The following is a 10470-nucleotide window of genomic DNA, read 5'->3' on the forward strand; positions in this document are numbered from 1 at the left end:
ATATTCCAGGCATGACCCTAGAGAGACCATTGCATCTCCAGAGCCCTCATGGAGGTGTGCTCTGCTGCTTGGAGCGAGAGTCACAAGTAGCCTCATGAGACACATCTGCCCACTAGCCTGCAGGCTCTTCCAAAGGAGCGCATAACTAATATCTGGGAATCTCAATCACATGTGCCCAGCGGTCAAGGGCTGGTTGGAAGCCCATTCCCTGTGGGGTAGGGGGAGGCCCCCTGAGCACTGGCAAGGGAATCAGCTCTCCATCAGCCTTCTTGAGCCTAGAATTGACTTCCCCACACAGGAAGGACATTTGAATTTGTCCTGCACTGCTTGGTGCTGACAGTTGCCTTTAGCAGCTGCTCAAAGCTCCTGTCAGACCGCTCTGTGCCACCGCATCCACTGCCCACGCTGGCATGGGCTTTCCTATGAACTTGAAGTTAGTGCCTGTCCTCAGAGAAACTGGCAACCCCCTCTCACTTCCAGTCTGCTCCAGTCACCTCACCAGCATACTGAGCCAGGTGAATGCTGCCCTCACCTTGAATCAATTTCTAGGTTCAATAGGCTGTAATTCTGGCTTATGTAAGATTGGTGTTTAATGGCTCTCCAGACCTGGAACTGAATCCCCAAGAGCCCAGATATCCCCCCACCCACGCCACCCATCAAGTTTTCCAATCCCAAGCCCGCAGGGAAAGTGCTGTGTCCTGCCATGTTCCAACTCCACTCAGAGCTGCTGTCCCTCATCACGCTTGAGTGTGGGCGCTCTACAAAAACTGCTCAAACTTCCCAAACAGGGAAATTCAAATTCTGAATTTGGAAGTCTTTTGATAAGAGGGAGCCTCTAGGGATCCCAGGTCCAGCCTGTCCTTGGCTGGGACAGCTGCTGCAATATGCAGGGCTTTGAGGGCCATCCAGGAGCAGCTGTCATGGCCATGCATCAAACGAGTCTCAAAGCCCAGATGAGCAGCCAGGCCTGAGCTAAGCTCCCCAAGCATGCACATTCTGGCTGGGGGTCTCAAGGACGCCCAGAGCACAGCCACCAGTCACCCTGTTTTTTGAAGGACAAGTGTCCTCATGGACAGATCAGGGCTGGGGGTAGAATGACCCAGAGACAAGCTGGGAGGAGGGCACTGTGTAGAGCACTATGTAGCTGATGACCGCTAGGTGGCAGCACTCCATCATCTATATGGCCAGGCTGGTTAGGTGGCATGAGGATGTCTCACCAAGTCCCTTGGCTCTGGAGAGTCCCAGGGCCTCTTCCAGGTCTCTGAGATTTAAGTAGACCTGGCTAAAGTTTGGACCTCAAAGTTCTGGAGCTGGGCAGGCATCAAGTTTTGCAGACCCTGCGGGTGCTTGACAGTCCCTTACCCCCAGAGATCCCTGCTGACTAGAAGGGTAAGTTGTTGCCCAGCCATGGGGCAAGGCCTAGACTGACCCTGTGCACAGTAAGTGCTTCCATCTCAGCAGTCCTTTCCAACCCAGGTGAATAATTTCTGTGGTCGATAAAATGCATTTCTGCCTCTCACACTCCCTTCACTCATCTGATTATTGACTCTTGAAATACTCTCTTGGCAGAGTCCACATCAGATCCACAGCCTCTGTCTCTACTACAGTCAGGAGAAATAAGGGCTAAGCATGTCCAGGGCTCCCAGATGAAGGCAGGGATGTCCATGTGTCCTCAGCCAGCCTCAGGAAAGGTGGGAAGGGCGCAGCTTTGCAGCAGAGGCAGGAGCCAGGGGCAGGGCCCTCCTGTCACTTAATCCCTGCACTGGTTTCATCTGGTTTAAAGGGGAAACGAACTCAAAGCAGAGCAGTTGCTGGAGGTTTATCAGCCAGGCGAATACTGAGCCTGGGTTTCCTGTGCTACACAACTAACTAGGCCCTGGGCATGGAGATGGGTCCTGAGCTGCAAACACAGGGTTAGGCTCCAGCTAAAGTGCTGAGTGTAGTGAACACCCTCCACACCATCCTGGGGAGAGAGAGAAGACAGGCAGGAAAAAAGACAACTGCAGACAAAGCAAGGCCTAGAGGATGCTGGGAAGTGGAGCGGGAGAGGTCCACGGCTGCTGCAAGTGGTGGGAGGAGGCGGCGGGGGCAAGATAACGCTGGGCTGGGCGGGGGGCTCAGGGTCTGGAGGAGTGGGTTCCTCTCCACCCCTGGCCTCTGCTGAGATAAGACAGCCCGAGCAGAAGCAGCCGCGGGTGAATTCTGCACATTAATGGGGGAAGCTAGGCAGCAGTAAGCAGGAGAGAGGAGGGGCCAAGGGACCCCCGCCTGCTCTCCTGCCAGACTAAGTAAGACCCAGAGAGACTGGCACACCCAGGACAGGCTCCCAGCTCCAGGCAGGCAAGGCACCACTATCCTGAGTCTGACTGGACAGAAGCTATTTGAGAGTGATTCATGGGTGCAATTAAGTGTGCCCCCATTATCCCCCTATTAAGGCCTTGGGGCAGAGTAGGGGTGTGTGTGCAGATGTTGGAAAGACTGCTGTGCAAGGGTTGGGTTCAGTGTAGCCAAGCGCCCCAGAACACCCAGTTCAGATCTGTGGACCTGGAGCAAAGCAGGCTGGGCCGAAAACCTGAGGGTGCCGGGGTGAATGTTTCCTCCCCTTTCTCCCCAACTCCTTGTCTGGGTTGAGAGGCAGCCCTCTGCACTCACAAGTGTGCAGCCAGTACGCATGCACATGCACGCACAGGCCCGGAGTCATCCAGGACAGCAGGCATGCTTCCCCAGCACCCTCAACATGTACGGGGGGCAGCGGGGCAGGGGTGGGGGGTGCAGTAGGCTACACAGATGCCTGTAGACCCCAGCCCCTCCCACCCCACTGTGTGGAAGCATAGAAGCTCAGGCATACCTCTCTCAGGACCACCCGCAGAGGCAGGCCAGTCCAATCACGAAAGCGCACCCCTGAGCACACTTGCAGCAGCTCATGCTAGCCCTCAAGGAAGAAGCCCATCTGGCAGCTGGCTGGGAAGGGAAGGGAACCCCCAGGGCCATGGTGTAGCAGGGCTCCCGCACCCCTTGTGCACACACGTAGTCACTCTGTGGCTCCTCCCTTCCCAGATAGGTGGATCTGGGAGGTGGCAGGGTTTCCCCTGAACACAGCCCACGCTCAGCTCTAGGTGAAAGCTCTGCTGAAAGACAGAGCTAGAGGAAGGAGAGTCAGGAAAGGGGCCCAGTGCTCCTAAATAGATAGGCTGAAGGTTCAGAACCTGCCCTGCTAATACCTGCAGCCTTACCTCGTGGGGAAGAAAAGGAGCAGCCTTCTCAGACAGATGGTAAACTGAGGCTCGCAGAGGCACAGGAGCAAACCCTGGCTTGTAGAGCTTATCAAGAGCTCATGGAAATAGGGCTCCCACCCCCACCTCTAGCTATTTCCATCGGTTGGTATCCCAACTAAGACTGGGTTCCTCGGTCTGTTCCCTCAGACTGGGAGACCCCAGGACCTGTTAACTGTGCCACTTCCTTCAGGCTAGGAATCCCCAAGAACCAGCTGGGCTCTGTCTCCTCCCTCAGTCAGGATCTCCTGGGCCTAATGGACTCTGCCTTCTCCCCCTCAAACTAGGCACCCCAGCCCGGGCCTGCCTGGGCCTCTCCTCTAGGACTAGGAGCCCCAGCCTGAGCCCCTCAGGCTCCACCAGACTCAAATGTAAAACGTGAGCAGCAACACACGCCACTGTCGTGCCCCCCCCCCAGACAGATTTTTCTGGTTCTTATTAATGTAAATGAAATCTGCTCCAAGCGTCCTTAATGGAAAGCGTTCCTGGAATTTGTGCACACGTGGTGGTGGAGGGACACCCTGAGATTAACTCTTGTGCAGCCTGACTGAGACGCCTCACTCGGGCTGCAGGGATCTGGCTGAGGCAGGGCTTGGAAGAAGCAGTCGCTCAGCCCCCCCTAGAACTGGGTCCTGACAGCAGCAAAGGTGGCAGGGCCGTGTGCAGATTCCACCCTCCACCCTGGGACCAGTTGAGTGAAAGAGATTTCTCAGAGCTTGAAGAAGGCGACCTTGACAGGGGTGGAGAGCCCTGGAAGGTCCTTGGTCAGGCAGGGGGCACAAGGAGTGGGACAGTCAGGTTGTCCATCCTCATCCTGCTCTTCACTGTCTCCATCCTGAATCTGGAGAGAAGACCAGGCAGCAGACCCTGTCAAACCTGACCCTGAGGAAGCAGACCCCTGCCACTGCCCTCCACCCACCTCACCCCTAACACAGATCCGCCGGGACCATCGTCTTTGTAACTGCGGGGGCAAAGAGAGGGAGCTGGAGGCCCCAGAGTGGACGCCCAGCCCAGAATGGTTGGCTGTGGGGGCGGGGGGAGAGGGAAGGGGGCAGAGAAGCCCTGGCCTGGAGCCCACAAGCGCCCTGCCTGGCTCCCTCCCCCAAATCTGGATGCTTGTTCTGGCACAGCCCTCCGCAGGCCCCAGTGGAGCTGTGTTTTACTGCCTTTCGTGGCCAGGACAGGGATGTCTGCCTCACTGGCGGGGGTAGGGGAAGAGTCTAAGATTTCAATTTCTCCCAGGTGTGGCTCAGTCTGGAGGATGCCTTGGGGAGACTGGCTGAGGGGCCAGCACCTGGGAGGGGGGGTGATTCAGAGAGAGGAGGGGCTCAGGAGAGGGGCCTCAAGAAGGGGAGGAGGCCACAGAGGGGGTCTTGTAGACCGAAGAGGGGCTCTGAGAAGGAGGGCCCGAGGGAGTAGGAGGAGCTCTGCGAGGGCTGGGGGGCTGGGGAGGGGATTAGGGGAGAGATGACACAGAGCGGGACTGGCTTCAATGGGGGGACAATGGGCTGACAATCTTCCCTCCACCCACACCTGTCTGGCAGCCTGGGGGAGGGGGCCTGACCCACTTAGCCGTCTCCCCTTCCGGGCTTCGCTAATGAGCGCTCTTGGGCCTTGGGAGGCAGCCTTCCCCCCCCCCCAAGGCTGTGCCTGAGGCTGTCCCTTCCCCCATAGCCCCTCATTATCCACTGGGGGTGCTCATTGGCTCAGGTTGCCCCCGTTATCAGCAGCTGTGTCTGCCTGTGGCAGTGAGGAGGAGGCTCTGGGCCCCCAAATGTGCCTTCTCTACCTACCGCTTCCCCACTACCCCAGGGCTGGGGAGACAAAGGCTCCCAGCTCCCTGCTGAGCCACTCAGCTCAGAGCTCTGGGTTTTCATTCCACCTGTGGGTCCCACTAGCATGCCAATGAGAGAGGCAAGGCGAGGGGCACGCGGGAGAACTGGAGCTGAGGCTCTGGCAGCACCCCTGTGATGGGGAGTTTGCCCTTCTCACCAGAAAGGCTTTCAGGCCTGCAGTCAGGGGCCCACCTGGTAGGGAGAGGCTGGGGTGGGTGAAGGGGGCTCCTGGAGATATGGTAAAGAGAGAGAATGAGGACAGTTCTGGGATGATGGGAGCCTGGGTGAAGGAGAAGGGGGGCAGTGGAGCCCAGCTCTAGGAGGAACACGTGGGGGTTAGGAAAGATGACAGGAGAGGTTTGTGCTGGGCACAGTGTGCAGGAGATCACAGCTCTGGGAGGACGAGTTAGGTGGAACATGGACTAGGACGAGCACAGGGAGCACTCAAGGATTCTGTGGGAAGATCGTCCAGGAAGAGCTGCCATGTCTCTAATAGCCTTGGCCTCTTCTGACTCTAACTCCCTCACATTCCTCGGGTACACGGGCAGGTCTGGTTGCTGGAGCATGCCCAAACCTCCCAGGCGTCCCCCCGACTCTGTCCCGCTGTCCATCTGTCCTCCCCTCCCCAAGGATCACAGGCCCAGGTGGCACTTTCCCTCACAGCACCCTCATTAGGGGAGAGCTTTGAGATCTTTCTGAAGCATCTGCCCAGCCCCCCTACCTCCAGGCCAGCTGTAGGCGCAGCCCCCAGAGCCTGATAAATATTTATGACAAGATAAGCAGGATCTGCCAGGTTCCAGCCCAAACCTTTGTCCTGGAAGCCGGAGGGAGAGGCGATGTCAAACCTACCACCAGACACCCAGACAGAACTGGGTGTCCAGCCCTGAGCAGGATCAGCAGGTCTCTTGGTGTAGCCTCCTGGACTCCAACCAGTGAGGGGCTGGGCTGGGCAGGGGCTGAGGAGTAGGGATGGGTGAGGGAGCTGGTCCAAGATGCCACATTGGCGAGGCCCCTTTCACCAGCTCTGGCAGGTCTTATATTGAGGATATGGGACATTTTGTTTCTGCTCCAGTGTGATGATTTCTCTACCCAGGGAGGGGTGGAAGCCATTCTTAGTGGCCATCCTTAGCTAAAGTATGCAAAGCAGCCCAGAAATTGAAAAGGGAATGTTATTAATGTGAACTCAATGAGACTCGGACATTCCTGGCTCAAGGGGTGGAGCCCAGAGGAGGAGTGGATTCTAAACCTGCCCGCCCCACTGAGTGCAGCGCCCAAAAGGCATCCAACCCAATGCCCAAAAGGCAGCCAATCCAGCTGGCTCTGGGCGGTAGTGAGGGGAGGCTTGGGCATGGGGTCACTGCCTCCCTCACTCTCAGGCTTCTGCCTAGTAGGCCGTGGAGCCACCTCCTTCCAGTTTGCCAGTGCCAATGCCTGGGAGTCTTGGCACCGCCCAGCAGAGCCCCCTGAGAAAGGCCAGGCCTGTGTGGTGCAGGGCGGAGGCCAAGGTAGACCAGCCCGGCCCCCGGTCCTCAGTTCCTGCAGGGGGAAGCAGGCATTTCCATGCCTCAGATGCACCAGCCCACCCTGGGGCTGTGGCAGGTGCACCCCACATGGCATGGTCCCGGGGAGGGGCAGGGATGGAGAAGGTTGTAGGTTCAGGGCCAGCTTGGGGGCAGCCCCTGTTGCGGAGTCAGCCACCTCATCTTTCAGGCAAGTGCATTCTGGAGGCTGGAGGTCCCAAGGCTCCATGGGTGAGCCCCACTGCACTTTAGGTGGGAGACCAGGAGACATCAGGATGCCTTGGGGCCTTGGGTTCTTTCTTCTCCTGCGGGCTGCTTTTCCCTACATGACTCAACCCTCTCTATGCACCCAGGTAGCAGCGGGGTTACCTGGAGCCTTCAAGTATCCATAGAACTCCTGTGCCCAGGCCAGGGGAAGGAATCTTCGGGTGGGGGATCTGGGAATCTAGATAGTAACAAGCCTGCTTGAGGCTGGTGGGTTGGGAAGCTAGACACCCCCACTTCCTTTGTTGACTGTCCTGCACTCATGCGCGTGTGCGCACACATGCACAGACACACATGCCCGCGTGCGCAGCCAGGTCTCCAAGGCCACGGCAGCCCATATACTCTCTGAACCTCGGCCACACACTAATGCATTAATGGAAAAGCCTTAGACTCCGCGAGCTCCCAGGTGTGTGTAACAAGCATCTTATGGCGTCACTGGGAACCCCAGAGACCGGCTCTGATGATAGGAGGTCTGGCCATGGGGCCAGTGAGCCTGGACGTCCAGCCCCTCACGTGGAACCCAAGGGTGTGAGAGGGTCAGCTGGGACTCAGTGGCCACATAAGTCAGTCATGAGCCTGCTCTGAGATGTCTAACGTAACCCGTGGCTCTGGCCGCCAGGCTGGGCTTCCTGAGAGTGTCATTGGCAGTGACAGAACAGGAGCATTTCTGTCCCTTCCTGGACCCTTGCACTAAAACAGTGTCCTGGTGATAGCACTGGAGTGCTGGGGTCCAGGCTCTTGGAAAAGATGACTGGCACCTCCAAGCAGGGGGAGCTGTCGTCAGGATGTCACACACTTGTGCTGCAGGCCTCGTGGCACTGATTCCTGGCCATGCGCTTCTCTAGTTAGTGTAGGTGACCGGACTCCCAGACGGCAACTCCTTGAGCTCAGGAGCAGGGTTGGGGGTTCTCCACGCCCAAGACTCTGCTCTGTTAGGAGGCCAGTGAAACAGGTTCAGGATCCCCTGGGGGTTACTAGGCTAGAGACCAGTGAGATAGAGATAGGGGTGGCTAGGGGATTACTCCTGACAATATTTTCTCCTCTGACCCTACTGCCAGAGAAGAGGTGCCCAGCCAGGTCCAGTCTAGCCTGCTTGCCCTCTGGAAAGATGGGGGTGGGTGAACCTAGGCTGGATACTCTCCCCAAAACTGCTCTAGCCCAGGCCCAGCCTCCTCCGCCCACCCCCTCCGGCCACATCCCAAATCCCCAATCCCAGCAGCAGACCTCGGTGTTTGCCTGTTGCCATGGCAATGGGATGCACCTTTCTGTTACCATGGCAACCAGCCAGGGGTTTTTAAAATTCAGTTGAGGTAATTTCCACCCCTCAATCCTCAGACACCTCATTCTTCTCTTTTCTTCTCTGAATCTTAGAAGGTTGAGGGGCCCACAGCCACTAGTCAGAAGTGGAGGGTCAGAGGGACTGGCGGGAAGACTCGGGCACGTTCCTCCCTGTCTCCTCGACCAGACTAGGCCCTGGAGAATAGGGCTGTCTCGTCCCCTTTCCCTCTTTGACCCAGGTCTAGGCTGAGAAGATGAAGGTTTGGTATGGCTGAGTGGGTAGAAGCCAGGGCACCTGGAGCCTGGTTGAGGTGGCCACGTGCCTGTGCCGGAGCCAGGAGCCAGGAGAGTTGGCGGGACGCTTCCAGACTTCTCCCCATGTTCCCAGGGCTCACCTGGCATCTCAAGGCACCAGGACCCAGACCGTAAGACAACAGGAGACAGCTGTTGTTTATTAAGAGTCCTGGTGCTAAGAGCTTGGCTTAGCTTAGCTTAGTGAACCCCAGGCTGACTGGATTTGGGCAGAGGACATCTGAGAAGGATGGAGGGAAGGGGATGCAAACAGCACCTGCCCTCTCCACTAGCATCCCCTCTCTCTGGGCATCCACTTCATTAGCCTCGTAGTTGTGAAGGTCTTCAGTGAGATGCTGCATCACCCTCCCTGCTGCCCCCTGCCTCCTGGCTGGGAGGACAGATAGGTCGATGCTCCGATGAGCAGAGCAGACTGGGACTAGGGGGTGATGGAGCCCCTAGAAGGGCCCATGAATGGCCATCTGCATGCAATTCTTTCAAATTTTGACTTGTCTCTGTGGCAGGCTGGTACTCCCGGATCAGGCCTCCCCCAAAAAGAAGTTTCAGGGAGAGTCCTGCAGCAGGGCACCTACCCCTCTTGCTCTCACCTATGCCTGTTCCCCATCCTATTAGCGAGCTTTCACCACCGCCCCCGCCACGGATGTGAAGTGTCTCTATAACTCCAGCAGCCCCATGCTTGGTTCCCCAAAGACAGGGATTACAGGACCCACCTCTGAGGTGGGAACCCATCCACAGGGGGACACCAAGACCAAAGTGATGTCACTTCCAGCCTCCCTCTCCCTTGGGTTCAAAGGTTGAGTCCCTATAGCAACAGCCTTTCTGGAAGCACAGATGGAAAGGCTGACCTTGGGAGAACTACGGAAAACCACCAGGTAGAAGCCCAGACTGACTGGGACCTGTGCATTCCTGGTTCTCCCTCATCTAAGGCAGGTAAGTCCCAGAGACCAGAGGTTTGTCTGGGTACACATTGTCTCCCTAATCTCCTCCATTAAATAGCAGCCCCACCAGAGTCCGATTCACCTGGGGGAGCGGCTTCCTGCTACCTTCCCTACTAAGGACCCACAAGGCCCTTATGGGGCCAAAAGAGCCTGAATATCTGGGCCTGGGGAATCCACATGCAGGATAAGATCTGTATTTGAAACTTCATGAGTTATTATTCCCACCAGCCCTGTAGATTTCATTGGCCCAGAAAGAGTTGACAGTTCTCCATGGCAGGCATGGTTAACAATGCTATTCTGCCAGTGGGGGGCACTGGGTGAGCAGAGGTTAAACCAGAGAGCTCTGGGGCAGCAGGGACACAGGGAGAGCCAGTCCCCCCTGATCCCAGCACTGTGTGGCTCCTAGGCTCCCAGGAGAGCTCCCTATTATCAGGGAACTTGTACTGACCCATACTGCAGCCACCCTGGGGCCTCCACACCGGAGGTCCTACGGCTCACGTCCTGGGGGGCAGGGCTGCAGGTTTCTCCTGTGAGCCACCAACATCTGGCTGGCCTCGAGCAGTACGCTGTGCCTGCGGGCACTTGGCGTCAGCTCAGGTGATGCCCAGTTGGGCAGGCCCTCCAGGAAGCTCTGCTGGCTCTGGCAGACTTGTGTAACACTGGAGCACCCCTCTGGAGTCAGCAAGCAGGGGCGGGGGAGGATAGGTGAGAGGGGGACCTTCAGGGCAGGGCAGGGTTGATGCAGGCCTTTTTCTGGAGCTAGAGGATCAGCTAGATGGGAACAGAAACTTCATCCTGGGTACCTGATGGTCTAGATTCTCAGCGCTGCCTAGATTCCTGGCACCCTCTCTCTCTCGAAGGTCAGAGCCCAGCACCCTGCCTCCCCATATCCCATATATGCATATTATGTAGGGAGCAAGTCCCATACTCTGCTGGGGTCCATCCTTGAACCAGCTTGATACCTGAACATCAAGAAATCCCAAATTGCTCTACCTCAGTGCAATTCCTGGGGTTCTCAGGAATCAGAGCACAGAAGCCTGCCTCCCCAGGG

Source organism: Talpa occidentalis, unplaced genomic scaffold (genome assembly GCF_014898055.3).
Source record: "Talpa occidentalis isolate TD23 unplaced genomic scaffold, MPIMG_talOcc4v2.1 talOcc4.10, whole genome shotgun sequence".
In the NCBI taxonomy this organism is placed as follows: Eukaryota; Metazoa; Chordata; class Mammalia; order Eulipotyphla; family Talpidae; genus Talpa; species Talpa occidentalis.